We start from the raw sequence: 21,289 nt of genomic DNA, 5'->3' as shown, positions 1-21,289 counted from the left end.
CTTTGTAGCCAAGGCTGGCCACGAACTCACAGCAGTCCTCCTGCCTCTGCCTCTGCCTCCTGATTGTTGGGATTAGAGATGTGTGCCTTCACGCCCAGCTTACTGAGTATGTTTTAAGATGATCTCAGCACTGAGCATTTTCAAGATCAGAAATATCTAGTACCAGTATAGATTGTGCAGGAGAGTTCACTATTCCAGTAATTTCTGCAAATTTCTGCTTTAATGGAAACAATGAATCTCCACTTAGGAAAAGCAGGATTTGGGTCACCAGGTGATTGATGAGACAGGTGTCACAGCAGGTATCAACCCAGCCCTGACACTGCCACAGCCAGGAGGCAGCAGTTCACAGAAGGCTGCAGCAGGATGAGGAGGGATGGATAGAAAGGTGTTCTGGGTAGGAGACAACACAGAATCTCCCCAGAGCAGGGAGGAGCAGCTCGGTGAGTGACCAGCCCTGAAGAGAGGGCTGGAACAGCCAGATAAAGCCAAAGCAGAGGACAGGCCACACTTTTAACACTCAGTTGCACTGTGGTTGGCGAGGACACAGACCTGGGGTGAGCAGGCCCAGAACCAGAGAGGCCACCAGACCAGCAGGGTAAATCTGACCAGGGGAGGAGTGCAGACAGGGAGAGAAGGCGTCACAGGACAGCAGGTGTTTCAAGATAGATCTGGTGGCACACACCTGAATCCTACCACTCTGGGAGGCTAAGGCAAGAGAATCACAAGTGTGAGCCCAGCCTGGTCAACTTAGTAGCTTAAAATTTTAAAAGGGGCCAAGGGCAGAGCACTGGATTCCATTCCTAGTATAAAACACACAAAAAAGAGGGGTTACCAGAGAGACACCAGCAGACACAACAGGATCCGCATCATCGCTCTAAACAAAGAAGGGAAGTCTGAAAGACCTTACACAGAGTGAGCAGCTCAGCAGCAGCCTCCACAGCAGCCCCTGCTGGGTTATTGGCACTGCCTGCCGGGGTGACCCTGCTGACCCAGGTGTGAGTGTGTCACTCTCTCAGGGATTCTCACTGTCCCACCTGCCCACTGGGCTCACAGGAACCATCACAATCCCATCTGTTGCTCAGATCAGTCTCCCAGCTTCTGCCGTATCCAGGCTTTGGGAGGTAAAGTGGAGTTCCAGGGACATCACTGGGACAGAGACAGGCAGGGGAGAGTCCTCCTGCAGTGAGTCCTGCATAGCCTATGTTTCAGGAGAAAGAGATGCTGGCCTCATCAGAGACAGTGGTTGCAGGTGGAATGAAATACAGCAGACAGAGGGGCAAGTCAAGGGACAGCAGATGCCATGGGCAGACGCAGCTGTGGGAGATCAGGTTTCATGGACAACGACATGAAGGAATCCCAAGGACAGGTCCCCGGGAGTCAGGGTTAAATGCAAAGACGGAAATGCTACCTTCCTGAACCTCTGAGTATTCACCAATAAACTGGAATCAATAATTCCCACTTTGCTTCATTCCTAAGATTGTCAGGAGGACTAAAGGTGGCGCAGCAGGTCTACAAGTGCTCTGGGCGTGCCAGCCCCATATTGATTGGTATAAAGGCAGAAATTACCTCTGGAATCTGTAATCACTGTGAAAATAGCTACAGATGCAGAGTACAAATTGAACATTCAGAGTAGAAATGCCATGCATCAGGTATCTACTAGAAGGTATTACAAAGAATGGACCGAGTCCAGCTGTGTGTGTGTGTGTGTGTGTGTGTATGTGTGTGCGCACGCACGCATGCGCGCACACCACTCACTTGTGTATTTGCAGTAGAGCAGAAGATGCAGGATGCACACATGAAATTACCCACCATGCATCTGGGGCATGAGCATCCCTGCCTGCTTAGGGTGCCAGGATCCAGGCCACTGTGTGCTTCCTCGGCATCCCAGCCTGCATGTCCCTCTCTTGTGACACCCTTTCTACAAGCCCCTGTAAAGGTTGTAAGCTGAATTGGGAACCCATGTTGAAGTTCTAATTCCCTGCTACAGAATCCGATCTCATTTGGAGAGAAAGTCTTTCAGAAGTTAATCAAGTTAAGGTCCAGTGGTCCTGTGGATAAGCCCTGGTGCAATATGACTAATGTTCTGATAAAAATGAGAGATTCAGAACATGGGTTCTTACAAGGGAAAGGAGACATAAAGTCAAGAAATTAAGTCATTTCAAGAGCAGAGGGCATGGACAAAACCTCTGGGCAGGTCTGAGGGGCAAAATATTTTATATTTTGAGCCAAGTTCCCACTCAATCACTAAGTTGCCCAGGCTAGACTCAAATTTGCAATCCTCCTGCCTCAGCCTCCTAAAGTCCTGGGACTACAGATATGTGCCACCACTCACCTTTGGAAAATTTAACAAAGACAAATAAGGTCCTTTCCTCAGAAGTTTTTTTCAAAAGCAAATATCTATAATAAATTGTAAAGAGAGACAAAAGAAAGTGGCACCTTCAAAGTTTATTTGATCACAGATTACAAATACATCTCAACTAAACAGCAATCAGGGGGAAACAGAGCCAGGCCTGCTGATTTTGAAGGCTGAGGTTGTCCTGCTCTGAAGCCATCTAATCTTCACACCCGCATCTCATCTCTGCTCCTCTGTGGTTCTTGTGGAAGGTGGGCTTGCCCTGTGTTTTAACTTGTGGTATAAACTCATCAAGCCAGGCTGGGAATCAGAAACCTTCAGTTTCTCATGCTTGCCCTAGAGTCCTGTGGCAGTTAAATTAATATTTTAGTCATATTTAGACATAGGAGTCAAGACAAAAGAGTAGGACAGCAAAGCCCAGGCCAGAGCAGAAGATCAAGGCCTGGCCCTTCGTGCATGCCTGACGCAGCATCGCAGCAGGGCCCCTCTCACACACCAGCTCTGTCTTCTCATCTGCAGAGGCTGCGCAGAAGACCCTTTGGCTTTCCTTGTGACCTCTGATGGCTGAATTGGCAGAGCCTCCAAGAGGAGCTCCAAAGGGGCACAAGAGCTGTGCTACTTGCAGACAGCAAGTCACCACAAAGCCAGCTGAGCAGCACAGAGGAGGGCAGGCGTTGAGGGGAGCCACGTAGCAGTCATGGGACAAACATCTCACTCGGTTCCTGAGGTTTATATGCGAGAAAGGCAATGGGAAAGAGGAAACAATCCCCCAGGTACAGTGGAGCAGGGATACCCATTTCAAATCCTCCACCATAACTATTCTTAAAGGAGGTTGTTAATAAAGTGCTCTCCTACAGCTTTGCTTTTGAGAAAGTAGACAATTACAGAAAGAAAGGTCAAGGCTGCCAAGAGAGTAACAGGGAAAAGCAATCAAAGGAAGACACCAGCTGTCTGGGGACACTAAGAAAAAGAGAGGTCCCACTGGGTTCACAAATATAGGAGCACTGTATTCACAACCCTGGGAGCTACAGCCTCAGGAGCCAAAAGCCAAATAAAAGGGGTCAGGAAGGAAGACCTGCAGGAGCTGGGGGAGTGGGTGGTCCACACTCAGGGTTTCCATTTGTGGACGTTCCATTCTGGACAGTGAAGAAAGAAGGAGTCACGGAGAACACAATGGCTATACAGCAAAGAGCCCTGGGGAGAGACGCAGACCTGTGCACTTTAGATCTGTGCCACTTTCCACCATCACCAGTCTCTCAATGACCTTGAACAAGGTAGTTCACCTTGGGAACTGTTCGTTCATCTGTAAAGTGAGAGAGAAGTTCTGCCTGCTCTGGTGAACCTTCATCAGCACAAGTAAAAGTCTACAGGGCCTTAGGTAAACTGAGGCACACTTTAGGAGAATACACCATCCCTAGACAGCACTGAGTCATGCCATTGTCTCTGGTAGCATCAGCTCCAACAATTTTCCAGTCTCTGCAGCACCTGGCCTTTTCTGGTGCTGAGCATCCCTTACTTTGATTGTTTCAACTGCCTCATACCTAGTATTTTGGACCCATTATGGACCACAGAAATCGTTCCAAATTGTAACTGTGCTTAAGAACATTAGGTTTAAAATATAGAATCTCCCTCAAAAATCAAGTTTGAAAATGGAGCCTGGTTGGAGGTGGTCACTGAGAGTGGGACTCAGAAGGGTACATTTTGTATCTAGCTCCTCCTTTCTCTCTCCTCTTCCTGGCTTCCATGGGGTGAGCAGTCTTCCTCCACTCTGCCATTCCATTGGAGCCAGCTAACCATGGACTGAACCTACGGAACCCATAAGTTGCAGTGTCAGATATTTTATCCCAGCAGTAGCAAAATGACTAATACAAAGCTCTCTTTTCTTACAACCCTTTCTATCATCTCTAGATTACATTGAAAATCCTTAAGAATGCACACAAGACCTTCCATGACCTGCTTAAAAATGTCACTAACCATGGACTGCCACCACCACATCCTGCAGTCAAGTTGAAATAGTATTTGAAATTCCCTCAAGACATCTCAGTCTTTTGTGATTTAGGAACTCTATAACAATTGTTCTTTTTCCTAAGTGTCCTTTCCCATCTGATGTGTTCCAAGTCTCCATTCCAAACCCAGCTGAAATACAATCAATACCTAGTTCAAATACAATCTTCTCTGAGAAGTATTCTCCAACTCCCCCAGGCAGTTAATATTTCTGTTACCTTCAAGTTTTACCAAAACATTTATTTGTTCACACTGGAATGTATGCCATTTCCATTAGGAAAAAGTGCTGCCTAAACTGCTTTTTATGTTTGAGTCTCTGCTCTTTTCCTGGTATCCCTGGAAATTCTACTTTATTGGCAGCTCCAACGTCAGTGTTTTGGAACTGACGGCTCTTTTATCTTGTATTACTCACTAGAACTAAATTGTACTTTTTAAAAAATGGATATAATTTTCAGGTCATCATCTGCCATATGGAACATTTCTGTAAATGTAAGCAATTCAGGGGGAAAATTCACTTGCTTTTGTTAACTCTAGAATCTTAACATCTGATAGAGAATTGCCTTCTGTGTCCTTGCAGTGAGCGACGCACAACTGTAACACGGCTTTTACTGAACGTGTCTCACTGGAACCTTCCTGGCTCCCCACAACAAGCCCTAAATGCTTCAAAAACTGTGTTTCCACCTCCACATTTCCCATCACCTGGCCCAGTTTAGGAGACACAGCGGTTCTTAGTTCAGAAATACTCACAGAATGAATAATAGTAAACTCCCTACTACATGCTAGGCCCCATGCTAAACATGTCCTGAGTACAGACTCATTTAATCCTTTCAACAACCCAGGGAACTAGGCGCTATCACTGTCTTCACTCTGAGGATGAGAAAACTGAGGTCCAGAGTGTTTAGAGTCTGACCGAAAACCAGGACACAGTGGCAAGTGACCCGTTCCTCTTCCACTGCACTGTCCTTCTTCCGTGTTGAAAAGAATACCCCATGTATGAGTCCCATTCTAAGGGAACACCATAGCTTTCACCAATTTTGAGAAAGAAATAAGACAAGTATGTCTTCATCAGGTGACCCTTTGTGGCAATGCCTGCTCAGGGCACTGAGGAACCTGAGATGAGGTAAGATCACTTCTTAGTCACTGAACGCAGTTTGGCCTTCCCTCCAATCTGTCTCCTGAAGCAACACTTCCCAGTCTACATTGCCAGATTTTGGGTAGAAGAAAGTTATGATCCACAGATCAACCTTCTAGAGCCAGCGCATGCTGCTGGCCGAAGGAGACATGCAAACCAGGCCTTGAAGACTCACACAGAGGCCAGCAACCCTCAAGGCTGTCTTCCCCATGGCTGGCCCAGAATTGGTCTTGGGGGCACAGTTTTCTCTGAGGAGTTCAGTTCCTGTGCTACATTTCCATAAGGCCCTGTTGAATAAGAGAAAATGTATTTATATATAAGTATTTAGGTAAGTATTTATTCCCCAAGGTTACTACCTTGAAGGGACAGAATTAAAGAGAAAAGGTAGAAGGTAGAAGGAGAAGAAGAGTACTTGGATCGTAACAAAATAATAATAAAACTATGATTTAAGATTTACGACATCAGTCTATAGTAACCGTTACTCACTTTATAATTGAGGAAATGGGCACAAAAGTTTCAGTAGACAAAAGTGCATGTGATAAAACCTTTCCTTGTGACTTCCTGAGTCTTTCCAAATTTTTATCAAAATTTCTTAAAATTACAGGTCCATATAATATTGTGGATATTTTTGATGGGCTTCCTCTGGGGCTGTCCCGGGCTTCCTCTGGGGCTGATGTGGGATGGAAAGCAGTTGTAGTGTACATAGATATACAACTGTTGGGGACACAGGTGTGCGGGTGACAATATGGTTTGATCATTAAGAACAACCACCATCAAGAGGTGCTCAGAATAAAGGTTACAGACATATGCGCTAATTGGTTGAATTGGTGGGAAAACAGAAAGGAAGGTGCCTAATTCTCCAGAAATCCAAGCTAGTATGATTCTGAAGTCATTGGAACTGCCAGGAGGTACAGGAGCTCCAAAGCCTTGGCAGAATCAACACAAACCCTCCCCCCCCCCACCTCCCACACGTGTCCTTTGTGGGACCACGGCCATCCTGAGTTACAAGTTCTTTACTCCTTTCCTGTCCATAATTTCCCTCTCACTTTTCATCAAAGGATGCCTCTTTTTCACTCTTTCTGGAACCTAACTTGGTGCATTGCTAAGGGCACAGAAATATTCAGGAGCAAAATAAACTATTAAAAGGTGGCGAGCTGGGGATATCGCTCAGGGGCACAAGCACCTGGCTGGCAAGTGCTATGTCATGAGTTCTATCTCCAGTACCCTCCCCCAAAAAAGGCAGCGAATAATTGTCACTATTAAGAAACTTCAGGTACTAAGTCCTTAGCCACTGATGTCTGTCTCTGCAGCAAATGCAGCTCCTCTTGTCGCTGTCATCACCAGCAGGCTTGCACTTTAGGCCACTGAAATAATAAGGTGGAGTATTAAAGCAGACTTGTAAGAAATTAGTGCTGCTAGTGCAAAAGGGTGCTATTCCTGAGAATCATGGAAAGTGAGGAAGTGGCGGGGTCTTCAGGGAAAGAGGAATCCTACCTGCTCTTTTTAAGTAAATTCTGTGGCAATCTGACCACACCCAACTGCCTGCGTGATATCTAGCTGCCTTTGTGTTATGATAGTAATGTTCTGGTTTAGGTCTAAATTGCCCCCCTCCCAAAAGTCTCATGTGTTCAGAGGTAGGTATTTTGGAAATGACTGGATTGTGGAGGTGCTGTGCTCATCAACAGACTCATCTACTGAAGAATCCACAGTTGAATCACAGTTAGGAAGTGGGGCCTGGTTGAAGAAGAGGTCACTGGGACATGACCCAGAAGGGTTTGTCTCTTTCACTGGCCCCTCTCTCCTCTTTCTGCTTCCTGTGTGCCATGATGTGAGCAGCTCTCCTCCACCAGACCCTTATTCCATGCTCTTTCTGTCTTGGAGCCAGCTGACCATGGACTGAAAATGCAGATCAAAAGAAATCTCTCAGCCTTAACACTGTGTATGTCAGGTATCATCTCCGATGAAGAGAAAGCAACTAAGACAAATCATCTTGAGTAGCTGAGGCAGAGGTTGTTTGGCAGACAACGTTTATAATATCTGGTTCCCTGCAGAAAAATTAACTGACCCCTGTGATAACACAGATGTTTCTCAACCTATAAGGAAGTTACATCCTCCACAAAATCCATCATCGCTTGAGAATATGGTGAATCAAAAATGCACTTAATTCACCTAACCCACGGAGCCCCATAACAACACAGCACACTGCAGAGCACAGCTGTTTCCCTCGTGGCCACCTGCCTGGTGTGAAGCCACAGTTCACTGTCACCTGCCTAGCATGTAAGAACATATCTTACAGCAGATCACTGACCTGGGAAGATAAAAATTCATAGTTGGAAGTGTGGTTTCTGCGGAGTGTGCAAAACTTTTGATCCCTGTAAGATGGAAAAGTTGTGTAAGTCAAACCATCTTAGGTCAGTATCCAGCTGTAGCTTCAAAAGCCCAGTGGTTTCTGATTCTTTCAACAGAAAGGAAAAAGGATGAAAAGAATGGTTTGTGCAATCACTTGCTTTCCTTCTGGGTGTCAGGAACTTGGCACGTATCAGGCGGAAGAGGCCGACGAGAACAGCCCCTGCTAAAACACTGGATGCTGACTCTACAAGGAATCCTCCCGGTAGGTCAGAGATCATACTTCCGGTCACATGACTTGTTGAGGGAATGAGTCCTGTGACAGAATTCTGGGAAGCTTGGGCCCAGTTCCTCTGCATTTTGCAAACTTTGCTTTTGTCCCTTGCTGATTTCTCATACTTGTTCTGTAATCCATCCCAGCTGTATGATGAGGAACCCTCTTGTACTGGAATGTTTCATAGTTCAGGGGACACAGTAGAATCCTCAAAGGGCTCCTGTCCCAGAAGTGGGGAACAATTGGCCCTAGATGAAAACTGTACTATCCTAGCATACAAATCTTAAAACCTGGACCTAAAAGGGATCTCACTGTTCCCAAGCATCTCAACTGATTCCAATAGCGATAAGCAAACACCCAGTGAGGTCAAATGCATAGTGCCTGGACTCCAGAAGTCACCAGATATGCAAAGAATTGAGAAGACAGCAGCTGTGAGATAAACCAGAGCAGCAGCCATCCAGAACTGACACAGATGTTAGCATTAGCAGACAAGGACATAAGAACAACTGTGACTGTAACCATGTCCCATTCCCGAAACGTTAAATAGACATGAGGACAGTATTAAAAAGACCAAAATCAAAGTTTTAGAAATGAAAATTACAGTGTTTGAGCTAAAAAATTACAATAAGTGGGTATGATGGCAAATTAAAGATTAAAGAAAAAAATTGCAACGCCATGGCAGTACTAGAAATCCACAATGAAAACAGAAATCAAGAGTCCATTCATCAAGTGGACACAGCCGTCCTCCATATCTATACATAAAGCACAGAAATCAGAGCACATGAAGGGGAAACTTACATAATTATGAGGACATGGAGATAATCCCACTGTTGGACACTTCAGTGTTCTCCGTTAGTGACTGATAGCAAAATAGTAAACAAAAAAAGAGACAGTGCAGGAAGGACAGGATGATCTGAGCATCAAACAATTTGATCTCATTGGCCTTATGGAATGTGCGATCCAGAAACAGCACAAAATGAGTATCTTTTGAGTGCACGTAAACACTAAGTACACCATATTCTGAGCCACTGATGGCAAGCACAAGGGCGCACACCTATAATCTCAGCACCCTCAGGGTTGAGGCAGACAGGTCATGAGTTCCAGGCCACCCTGGGCTACAAAGCACACATGACACCAGCTTGAACCACACAGCAAGATCTCATCCCAGAAAAAGAAAACTCAACAGAGCCAAAAGCCAGCAAGTCAAAGCATATTCTTCAACTAAACAGAATTTCATTACAATTCAATAACAATGATCTTTTTTTAAAATCCCCAAATACTTGGAAAACTATTTATAGAACTATTGATAAATACCCTGAATGTCAGATGATATTGCAAGTGATAAGTTAGGAAGTATTTTGAGTGTAAAGAAAATAAAAACATAACATATAAAAATGGAGGGTTTGCTGACAAAGCAGGACTTGGAAATTGATAGCATTAGAAAAGAATATAATTTCACATTGGTCCTCTCAACTTTCATCGTAGGACACTAAAATATGATGAGTAAAAAATAAAGAAACTAGAAGAAGAAAAGTAAAAAAGATTAGAAGAGAAACTGATGAAACAGAAATAGTGAGTAAACAAATGCAACCAAATTCTAGCATCTTGAGAAGGCTCACAACATTGATACCATTACTTGTCATCTCTTTAAAAAGGGCATAAATTACCAGGCTTGAGAATCACCATAGGTCTACAGATACTGAAATGTTAATAAGACAAATTCATGCTAGTAAATTCGAACATTGAGATGAAATGAGCACCACGTATGCCTGGCAAGCACAAGGTTGTAAGTTCAATTACCGGTACAAGAAAGAGAGAGAACGAGAGGGGCAGAGAGAGAGAGATGAAATGGGCCAAGTCCTTGCAAGAAGTGTTACAAAAGTTCATTCAAAAAGAAACAGATCTAAATGGCTGGATGTCCATTAAAGTAAGGGAATCTGCAGCTTGAACCTCATTTTAAGAAGCAAACTTCACAACCAAACAGTTGCCTTGGAGAATTCTAACATTTAAAAAGGAAATATTACCAGTTCAATAAAATTGATCCCTTGAATAGGAGAGGAAAGGACATTTCACAACATGTTCTATGAATCTAACATTGTACACATCATAACATCAAAGATAGTACCATATAAAGATCTCTAAAAATACTATTTATAATCATAAGCAAAACTTTAACAAATTGATTCCAACACTATACATGTTTTTAAAATAACACTTCCTAACTCTAGAGGTTAAAATTGTATATTCCAAGACATGTTTGAACTTGAATCTTGTGAACACCGCTTTATTTAGAAATAAGATCTTTGCAGGTGTCAGAACAAGTTGAGACAAGGTCATAATGGATGACCATGAGTCTGGTGACCTTATACAAAAACAGAAATTTTAGCGCAGAGGTGGAAAGCATTGTACAATGATGGAAGGGGAGATTAGGGTATGAGATCAACAACCAGGGTTCTCCAGTAATCACAGGAAGTGAGGAACATGCGTGGAAGGGTAGTCCCTGGTCTCTAGGATAAGTCCTGCTCCCTAGACACTCAGAATGCAGACTTGTAACCTCCAGGGATATGAGAAAATACATTTCTATTTTCATAAGCCAGTCAATTTGGGGGACTTTGTCATTGCAGCCATTAGAAACTACCACAATGACCAAAAGGGCTTTATCCCATGAATTGCAAGTGTGGGCTTAACTCTAAAAGCTAATTACAAAGGCCTGGGGATATAGCTCAGTGGCACAGCCATGCCTGGCAAACACAAGATCATGAGTTCGATTCCTAGTACCAAAGAAAAAGTAAAAAAATAAAAATAAAAGCTGATTAATACACTCATCATATTAGCACACTGAAACACAAACGTGTGATATGAACATCTGTTATTAATCATTGCTAAATCTTTTAGCTAAGAAGGAACGAAGGGAATGCTCTCAGGGTTGGAGATGTAGCTGAGTGGTAAAGAGCTTGCCTAGTATGTGTATCGGACACTGGGTTACTCTAAAAATTTTTTAAAGTTGGCCATTGTTTGGGGGTGGGGGAATTCCCCTAAGGTACCATTACAGCACTAGAATGAAGTTTGTCTCAGCCAAAGAGCCCCAGAGGAGAGGATCTTCCACGAAAGAAGCAGGTGTGTGGGTGACTGAACTAGGCAGATATCAGGAGACCAGAGCAGATGTTCTGTCTGGATTTCAGTCTCTTGGACCTGCACTTGAGGAATCTACCACCCAATTAGAAATAAAAAGGATGAAACATTCCAAGTAGTAATGAGAAGATGAGGGCCAGGAGTTTAGCTCAGCGTGTAAGCACCTGGCTGGCAAGTATGAGATTGTGTGTTTGATCCCTGGTACCAGAAAAAAAGAAAAGAAAAGAAAGAATCGGGAAGATGAAACATTCCAAGTAGAAATGAAAGATTAACTTAACCATAGGAACAGGTACTGGACCATATGAGAAGGCACTGTATCTGCCTGGAGACCCCAAACTTGAAAACAGGTGAGCTGCCATCTGTGAGACCAAGGAACCAGACGTTATTTGTTTCCTGTTATGATCCCCTAGGAAAGCCTGGTCCAGCCTCCCTAGTATTCTCTGCTTGGTATCATTTCAGAGGGAACAGTGCCTCCTGGAGGCCAGCAGAGGGTGACAGAAACTGGTGCAAAGTCCCAGGAAATCCTGAATCTCAGGAAAATTACTGCAGAAGGATCACCTAGTCTCTTCCCACGTGGACATATCTCTCTTCACTGTTAATAATGGTGGATTTAAATTTTGCTCATTTAGGGACAGAACTACATGTTTTAACCCTTGCTGAGCCAATTTCTTGGGCTTTTTCCTCATTTCCACAGATCCAAGCTGTCACCAAGGTCATTTTTCAGTTGTTGCATTTTACTGACTCAGGGCTGCCAGAGCCATTGTCTTACTAAATGTCTTCATTTCTTTTTTCTGCACCACCAACACCAACCTGCTTGCCTTTCTGCTTGTGCCGCACAGATTTCCACCCTTCAAGTGAGCATAAACTAACTGCTCGCTGACAGTGGGGGGAGACAGCAGCACCCCTGAAATGTGAGCCCCAAGGATCCAGCCAAGGCTCCTCACCACTGTCAGGGACTCACACACTCATCTAGAGTCTCAGCTAAATCAGAAATGACCACAGAGGTCGCGGGATCTGCCTGTATAATGAATCGTCAAAATTATGAGTCCTGAGCCCCCGGATACTGACACTCTGAATAAAACCTCACTGTGACAGCTAAGTGTCTTTCTATACAGTTCGTGCATCTTCATCAACCTGTAGCCACAGCTCATGACTAAGCCCACAATGACACATCTGGAGAACTATGGGAACGTGTCTATTTCAGCTCTCTATTTCCTACCATCCCACCAAACGCAGAGATCCATACACAGAACAAACATTGACCCATCTAGGGGCTGGGGATTTAGCTCAGCGGCATAAGCGCCTGCCTTGCAAGCAGGCAGTTGTGAGTTCAATCCCCAGTAATGATAAAAAGGAAAAAGACAAAAAAAATACATTGACCCCTCTTTGCCAAATGGTGTGGTCGGTTAAAAAAACTAATAGCAAACAGATTTTGAAAACTAAAATGGACATACCCTACAAATGCAATGAACCCAAATGGTATCCAGTAAGGACCAGTCATTTTCACAGGTGACACAGAATTTACCCTCAGAGATTAGAAGGGATGTGATTTCCTAAGGTCACACAGCATCAGGCTGTGGAACAAGATGTAAATCCAAGAAGTGTCTGGAAAGAAATCTCAAAGAAGACAGACAGGAAGAAGGACCAGGGCAGCAAAGGTTATATTTCCAGTAACCTCCACTGATGAAGGCACAGGCAAAAGCCTGTGACAGCTGTCACCGAGCCCTTGGCTGTCTCTGGGGATGACATACTCTGAGTCACAAACCCTGAACCCTGTGTGACTGCTTTTGAGTTATGGCTTATAAAATTCTTGACAAAATGAGCTTCTATAGGCAGTGCAATAACAACCTAGGAATACTTCAGGAAGTAAAACTGATTTGACTTGACTTTTTAAAGGAATTTTAAAACTGGCTTTGAACATGTACGTTCCCTCTGATTAAAAAGGATGCTATTGAGAGGCACAGGTAAAGCAGCTGAGGGGGAAAACAAGTAGGATGGAAAGTGTATCAGGCTTGCACGGCATTGCGTAGACTCCACTGAAACACACACACAAAGAAGCTTCGAACCACACAACAGGAGCAAAATGAGCAAGCAGGATGATCCTAGGTGTTCTTTCTTTCCCAGGAATATTTTTAGTTTATTGCATGTTGTTAAAGTTTACCATGCACTGTTTTGAGTCTGCACATATGTTCTCTGTGAACATTTGAATTGCATTCTGCACAGTGTGTTGGGAGGAGGCGGCCATCATTATTACACGCACTTAGCAGAATGCTCACTTCCGCCAGCTGAACCAGCATCAAGCCCTCAACCTTGCCCAAGACCCTACAAAAGGATGGTGCCTTCTGTCTCCAGCTGCATTCCCACTGCTCCCTCTATAGGAAGTGCCAATCCTGTCACCCAAATCCTGTTCATCTTGTGAGAGCCCAGATCAAAGCCAGCTCTCCTCCAGTAATCCCTAGATTTACCTAGAAGGAAATGAAAGATCTCCCTGCCTACTAACACTCAGGCATTTTACCTACACATTCCCCAAATCAGTCTATTACAAATGCTACCTGTGTCGTCTGTCCACATCTTGTTCCCACAACTGTACACTGAGCTTCCTGGAGGAATACACCACTTCTCTTTCATCCTTGGAAACTTTAAATGACCTAGAAAAGAACTTGTCACTAAAGGCTAAAAATATTTTTTTAAAAATGAATGAAAGAAAGCTCCAGTTTGTCATAGCCAGTTTTTTCATTCCTGTGACAACATATCTAAGATGAACATTTTAAAAGAAGAATCAACTCAAAGGTTCACAGTTTCAGGGTGTGCAGTCCATGGTGTGCTGGCTCCACTGATTTGGGGCCCACAGAAAAGCAGAGTATCATGGCAGTAACAAGTTTTGGAACAAAGCTACTCACCTCATGGAGGGTAGGAAGCAGAGAGTGAAAAAGAGAGAGAAGGTCAAGGATACACCCTCCAGTGATCCAATCTTCTCCCATCTCCTGAAGGTCCTGCCACCTCCCAGGTTGGTGGCCATGCTTTCAACACATGACCTTTAGGGACATCCAAGATCCAATCCAAAATAAGTTCCCAAAATCATCCTTTGTGCATAGAAATACAGAACAGGTATAGAGCCATATATCCAGTGAGTAGAAGGAGCAGTCATGGTTGAGGCAAAAACGTTGCTTTTGCTGGTGGGGGAAGCAAGAGAAATGTGAAGACCTAGCATTGTTACCAAAAATATCTCTCATAATGCAGTATGATCCAACACCATGACAATTACTTAGTTTTCTTTTTGGGGTAAATAATGTCCTCCCAACATGTCTCAAACTGCAGTCCCTGTTTCCAGTAATTTTTGTATTAATTCTGTTTAAATAAAACATTCCTGGAACTTCAGGACTCAAAAGGACCTTAAAGTTCATCTAGCCTAAGAGGCACACTGTGAGTGAGAAGCAGCATGTGTCCCTGTGGAGTGGCTGTCCATCTGTGGTAGGGTGCATGTGGCGGTAGGCAGTGTTCCATAAATGGCTCTCGAGGTCCCATTGCCCCAATCCCTGGAACCTGTAATCATGGGGAGATTCTGCTGCTGTGACTGAGTCATCTGACACAGCTGACCTTTGAAAGGGATGAATGTTCATGCTGATCCAATCTAATCCCATGAGTCCTTCAAATCAAAAAACCCTCTCCACCTGATGGTAGAAGAAAGAATCAGAGAGATTCAAAGCATAAAGAAGAGTCAAAGTCTCATCGCTGACTAAAGATGGTGGAGACAAGCCCAGGAAGACAGACGGCCTCTAGGGGCTAACAACTTCCAAGAAGCTGGAACTACATCCACACAGACTCCCAGAACAGAGTTCTGCCAACATCTTCACTTAGCAGAGAGCAGAATACTACAGTCCGCAAAGTACAGGAAACTAGGGGAATCAGGAAGCCCAATCTGTCTGTCACTTATCACTTATTAGCTGCAAATCTGCCCCCATCACTGCTGGGGCTCTGGGAGGTACCTCCTTCATTTCCTTCTCTCAAGAATCACAGCCCAGAGAATAGAGGTCTGGCTGAACAGGTGACTTAGCCAGGGCTTACAGACCTTGATAGCATAGCCATCAGCACAGATAAGAGCTCCGCAAACCTGCAGCTCTGAGAGCCCCAGGAGTCCCTGCTAGCCACGGTGCATTAAAAAATGCTAAATGTTCCATCTAGATTCCAGGAGTTCCATGCCTCTTTCACCTTGACTGTTTCAGCACAGATATATTTTGGGAAATCACCTGCAAGTCTCCACAGATGCATCTAAATCTAGAGGAGCAGCCTATAACACTGGAAATATCATCAGTCTTGGCATTCAAATGCTAGTGTCACAGTTACAGACTGGGATTTTCAGCAAGTCACCACAGTGTTTATTTAAACCTTTTCTAGCCTAAACAGCACCTCATCCGTTTCCCATCCATTTCTCTCAGCTTTGCTTCACACCTCCTGGGGGACAGCAGTCCCTCTGCCAGGCTAGGACAGTTACACTTGCACTTCAAATTTCTAAGTAGCACTGAAAGGATCTGTCAAGTTTCTCTCATTTTGGAGATTCCCTTCTGTGCCTGGTTAACCTTACTTTGATTTTCCAGTAGGTATTTTAAAGGATTCTTTTTAGTGTGCTAGCTTCAGCAGCACATATATTGCTGGATTTTTAGTATATTTTAGTGTTTTAGTATATTAGGATTTTTAGTATATTAAAAAATATTGAGTTGCATAATTCGAAAAAGACACTGGTAAATTTTTTTTATGGTGTCTCTTCTTAAATGTGGAGACAGGGAAGCACCGGAAGGATAGCTAGTTCTCAAATGTCTTCTGCTGTTTTTTCTCAGACACGTCCCACACCCATGCATCATTTTCCTGAACGTCTGTCCTGTGTCATACCACTTTGCCTTTGCTTATCCCCTCCTTCTCTGCTCCTCTTATTAAAATCCCACCCATTCTTTCAGTGGTCTCTGGAGAGCAGTTCCTCTGGGCACCTTTCGTAGCCCATTTTTCTACTCCAGAATTTTCTAATCCCCTTCCAGGACCCAGTCGTTGCGGTGCTTGCATTGAGACCCCTTCTGTTTATGTCTGCCTTCTCCTCTGGATTTGGACAAGCACTCACCCTGCTTAGGAAAGCTTTGCAACAGTGTGTCAAACAGCATATACTGAATTTGGTCAAACTTCACATTAGTAGAGACTCAACTCAAAGAGCTTTATGCACCTGCTAAACCCAGAGAGAAAGATTAGGCAATCTGAGGTTTCTTTTCTGAGTAAAGAGCCAAAAAAAAACAATCAAAGGGGACCCTGGCCTTGAGTGTAGCTGGCACACAGCTGGTAGACCAAGGACACTTTTAAATTGAAGGCCAAGAGCAGGCCACAGCTGGTAATCAGAAGAGTCAATGACATCTGCATGGGACCTGTAGGTTGAGTGAGACTGCGAGCTTCCCAAGTTCCTTAGCAGCTGAAGACCTCTCCTCCCATTGGCTATGCTCCCTTCAGTTTAACCTTTTCTCTCTTCCTCTAGTAGAATCCAGTCTCTGCAACACTGCACTTCAGAGATGCCCCAGAAGCTCCTTCTCACTTTCCTCCTTTCCAACCCAATGTAATGCCTCCTACCTTTCTGAGAAGTCTCCTCTTCAGTGTCACTCGTGGGCTGCCCTCAGTGTGTACAAGGGATTCACATTGCTGAACCAGACATAAAGTGTGCAGAGGTGCAGGGGTGCAGGGGTGGGCTGTTCCCTGCCAGATTCTATTAGTCACAGCCAAGGTTGTCGGAGAAAGTTTTCATTTTTGCACATCACTGTTTATCTGTCTATAAATTTAGTAATGAAATGCCTATGCCACAGGGCTGTGAAGAAATTTCATTTTTGCTTATAAAATCCTCCGGGCATGTTTGGATACAAAATGTAACAACACTATAAAATATCGCCCTGATATTGCTGTCTGCAAGCCGGGAACTCATTTCTGTATTGTGAGGAGCACAGGGGAAGATTTACGGCAAGGATAAGGACATAGCTTTCCTCAACTATTTAAATGAGGTTTTGCTTTAAATAGTCATTGTCTGCTAGTGTTTCTGCTCCTTGGAACCTGACAAAAAATATTTGTCAGTAGCTCTAGAAATTTCCTATGTTCTGCCAGTCAGGGCACTTTCTCAGTAGGAGTAAAATAAGCCATAATGCTTTCAACCTCATACAAGAACCCTCCCTACCATCCCACCTGCACTCCTCAGAGCACGTAGGCAGAGCAGGTGTTTCTAGAACCTTATAGATAAGGTACGAAAGGCTCAGAGAGATTAATTGAATTTCCCCAAGTTTCAGAGCAAATTGTGACAAAACTAAGACTCGCAGGCCAATCTCTAAGCTCCAAAAGGTTTCGCTTTCTCTCCTGATGATCTATGCAAGGCCTCAGTCTGCTACTTATTCGGGTTCCCTATGCAACAGCTCCCTGTCTTCTTTAGCAGACTTAACAATGAACAGGAATCGGAAGGTTTCCCAGTGATTGGTTTGGGTGCCACTGCAAGTCACCCTGGCGTAGGCCTGAGTGCCGGGAGTAGAAGCCTGGGCCTGTGACTGCGACCAGAAGAGACATCCTTGGAAGACAACCATGGTTCATCTCAATTGTAGGGGCAACTGGAGAAAAAACGGGACTCTCTCTCTCTCCCCGACCCTCTCAAAATCCTGCTCACTGGCTTGAGGGAATAAAAAGATTTGAACCCACAAGGGCAAACAGCAGAGGGACTCTCAGCATGTGAAATATTCCTAAAAATGGGACATCCAGGTTCTCAGGAGAGCCCTGCATGAGAGCCACATGGAAGCCCCAAGAACAATGGGTCACAGCCACAGTGACACCGTCAGGGCTTAGGAGAAGCCCAGGTCTGCAGAGCTGTTGTCCTCTATGTTTCAATATCTGGAAAACTTATCAGGAGGTATCTGACTTTGGGTGGGGTGTATGGGGAAAGAACCTTTGCATAGACAACAAAGCTAATGAAAAATGAGCAAATGTTTGCTACAGGAAAATAAGAATTAAACGTGAAAGGAAACGGAATGATTATAAACAACTTGGCTCATAAATAATCAGCATTTGCATAGTTACAATAAGGTACAGGCTGATGAGTGAGAAATTATGAGATAATAAGATGAAGAAGTGCAGAGCAGGAAACAAGGGCAGAGGCACACAAGAGACCCGGCACTGCCGCCTCACACAGAGGAGCTCGACAGGTCATGCTGAAAATGTAATTTACATTGTTTAGAAATATGGAGGTAAAAATCAGAAATAGTTCAGAGTTGTTGCCTCTGGAAAGAGAAATTTGAGGGTAGAGAGGAGTGGAACAGAGGGTTAAGATGCCAATATGAGCAGAACTGGGAGGCTGAGGCAGGAGGATTGCAAGTTTGAGCACAGCCTGGGCAACTTAGCAATTCATTGAGATCCTGCCTCAAAATAAAAAGATATTTACTAGGGTTGGAGCTAAGACTGAAGGCCTTGGATTTAACCCCCAACATAGACTGAGTGAGGGAGAGAGGGAGAGAGAGACAGAGAGAGACAGAGAGAGAGAGAGAGACAGAGAGAGAGACAGAGAGATTGATTTAAGTCTGTGCGCCTCACTGTCTGTTATATCCCAATTCTACCGCTGAGAAGCTCTGTAATCTCAGACAACTAAACAAACTTCTTTCTGCTCCCATGTCCATGTGTAAGGCAGAGATAATAGGAGTAAGCTATTGTGATCATTAAATGAGTTAATTTATATAAATCACTTAGACCATGCCTGACACACATGCACTGTGTTTGGTACCACAATATCAAGACTTTTAGCCCTACTTGGTTTTAATCTCTGGGCAAGACTTACTTGGATAAAAAAAGAAATTAACTTTGAAATAAACATAAGATAAATACAGAGGTTAGAGATTCACTGTTTGCCAGTCTTTCTCCCATTATGAGTGCAGATTCACAAGTGCGATCCATCTCTTCCTTTATAAAGGGGACGTGATATCTTGTCTCACAAGACAGCAAAGAGAACCAAATTCACTAACATATGAAATGACTAGAACAACTCCAGGGGTGCTATAAGGACTGGACACCCCTTTACCCCAATTACACAGCATCCTATCAACAACAGAAATTTGCACAGTGAAGAAAAATTAAATTCAATAGGGCTGTTTTTCAAGGAAAAGAAAATCTGAAGGAGAGAATTAGTAGCTGTCACATTCTCTATCTACAGATGCTTTCCCACTATCATCTGTCATTAAAGAAGGGGACACAAGAAGTCACAGACTTGAGAGAAGATGTTGCTCTTAGAAAAGAATCTCAAACACTGAAATTAAATATGGAAGAAGGACTAAAAGTCCCCTCTTTTAAGAGCAGAACTCAGTCCCAGAGAAGGACGACTTTCCAGTACTAACAGATCCATGACAACTGCTAGTGTGGGAATCTGTGAGGCACTTGAAGTGCGTGCTCCGTCATGTATGTGAGCTCCAAGGGCATTGCCAGGGCTGCTTCCAGCAAGAACAGACTCTTGGACATATCATGTCCCAGAAGCCAATGGGCCTGTCCCCCACCTGGGACGCTCTGTGTGTGTCCCACTGAGGTGCCGGGGTTTCCTGTCTTTTTGCCTCTTCTCCTTAGTTGGATCCTAACCAACACAATATCCTGACTTTGGTCCTCCCTCCCTCCCTCCCTCCATCCCTCCCTCCATCCCTCCCTTCCTCCCTCCCTCCCTCTCTTCCTTCCTCCCTTCCTTCCTTCTTTCTTTCCTTCTTTGCCTAAACTTTGTTCTTTCCATTTCCTCCCTCTGGAGCCTGACACCTTAGCAATTTTCCATGACTTAGCATTCCTTGAAATTGGGTGTCTTAACTACTTTTCTCACTGCTAAGAGAAAATATAAGTAAAAGAAGGGAAGGTTTGTTTTTTCTATTGTAGAGGTTTCAGTTCAGTCGGCTGATTCCAAAGCATATGGGACTGGAGGAGGAGAACAGTCCATGGCAGGGCTGGAGGAGGTAGAAAGTAGCAACCTGCCTTCTTTCTGTCCCCTTATATTCTGTCCAAGCCAAAGCCTATTGATGAATCCCACCCACACTGGAACTCCCATTAGTTATCCCCATTAGGTATCACACACCCTTCAGCCATATTCACACACCCTAGACCAAGGCACCTCCCAAAAGCCCCACCTAAGAATGCATGAGGGGACATCTAGATACAAGCCATACATGAAGCCTTTGCACTTCAGCAAGTGAACCAGACCACATATTAGAAAGTGAAAAGGGGGAAATTTTCAAACCAGCAATGAAACAAAGGAGTACATTAAGCGCACAGGTTTCCTGAAAACACTGACTTAATTGTGAAAAAAGTGACCTACTATGGAATGTCGAAGGTTTGATAAGTGGGTCTTCTCTGAGGTAGAATCCACCTCTAGGTACAGTGAATAGAGCAATGAGATAGAACTCAGACCCCAGCTCTGTTTCTAACCTAGAACTAATCCATGTTTCTCCCTACATTCTCCTACTTTTTCCCACTCCACTCACCCTCAGGAGAACTGATCACCATATTGGGCCTCTTCTATCCAGAGTGCTGATCAGTCATGAACACTGTAAATGAGCACCTGCATGGATGTGAGCAGCTCTTTACCTGCCTGCTTCCAAGTGACTGGATGCAAAGGGGGTTCAGGATCTGGAACCCAGAACATGACACAGATAACGAAAGTGGTGTAGATTTTATAAACAAAGAGTTTACAGACAGCTGGCATTCTTACAGTACTAGCAGCATATTTTTGGGACTTGGAATTGCAAGTAAACACAAAATTATGGTAAATCAAGATATAAGAATGAAATCTAAATCCTTCATCTGGTACATTATGGCCCAAAGAATCAGATTCATCAAAGCAGGGAAGACTCCAGGGTTGGTATATTTATAGGACTCTATTATTTGGGAAGGAAGCATCAGACACAGGAGAACAGATTCCATTTTGAAAATGGGTTTTGGTCTTACGATCTAGAAAGAAAGAAAGAAAGAAAGAAAGAAAGAAAGAAAGAAAGAAAGAAAGAAAGAAAGAAAGAAAGAAGAAAGAAAG

The 21,289-nt window shown here is 44.0% G+C and overlaps 1 long non-coding RNA gene across 2 annotated transcripts in view; it reads right to left on the bottom strand.

Moving 5' to 3' along the window:
* The window catches only part of LOC106026168 (uncharacterized), an 80,210-nt gene that overhangs the window by 46,167 nt on the left and 12,754 nt on the right, over positions 1-21,289 (bottom strand). For both annotated transcript variants that reach the window (XR_010045673.1, XR_001199801.2), the window contains exon 3: positions 14,142-14,414. This is a non-coding gene — a long non-coding RNA (uncharacterized LOC106026168). The remainder of the gene's footprint in view (positions 1-14,141; positions 14,415-21,289) is intronic.

This window comes from Cavia porcellus, unplaced genomic scaffold, assembly GCF_034190915.1.
Source record: "Cavia porcellus strain 051 isolate PalLab524CR breed Dunkin Hartley unplaced genomic scaffold, mCavPor4.1 scaffold_38, whole genome shotgun sequence".
Lineage (NCBI taxonomy): Eukaryota > Metazoa > Chordata > Mammalia > Rodentia > Caviidae > Cavia > Cavia porcellus.
This window is presented reverse-complemented; position numbering and strand designations above follow the sequence as displayed.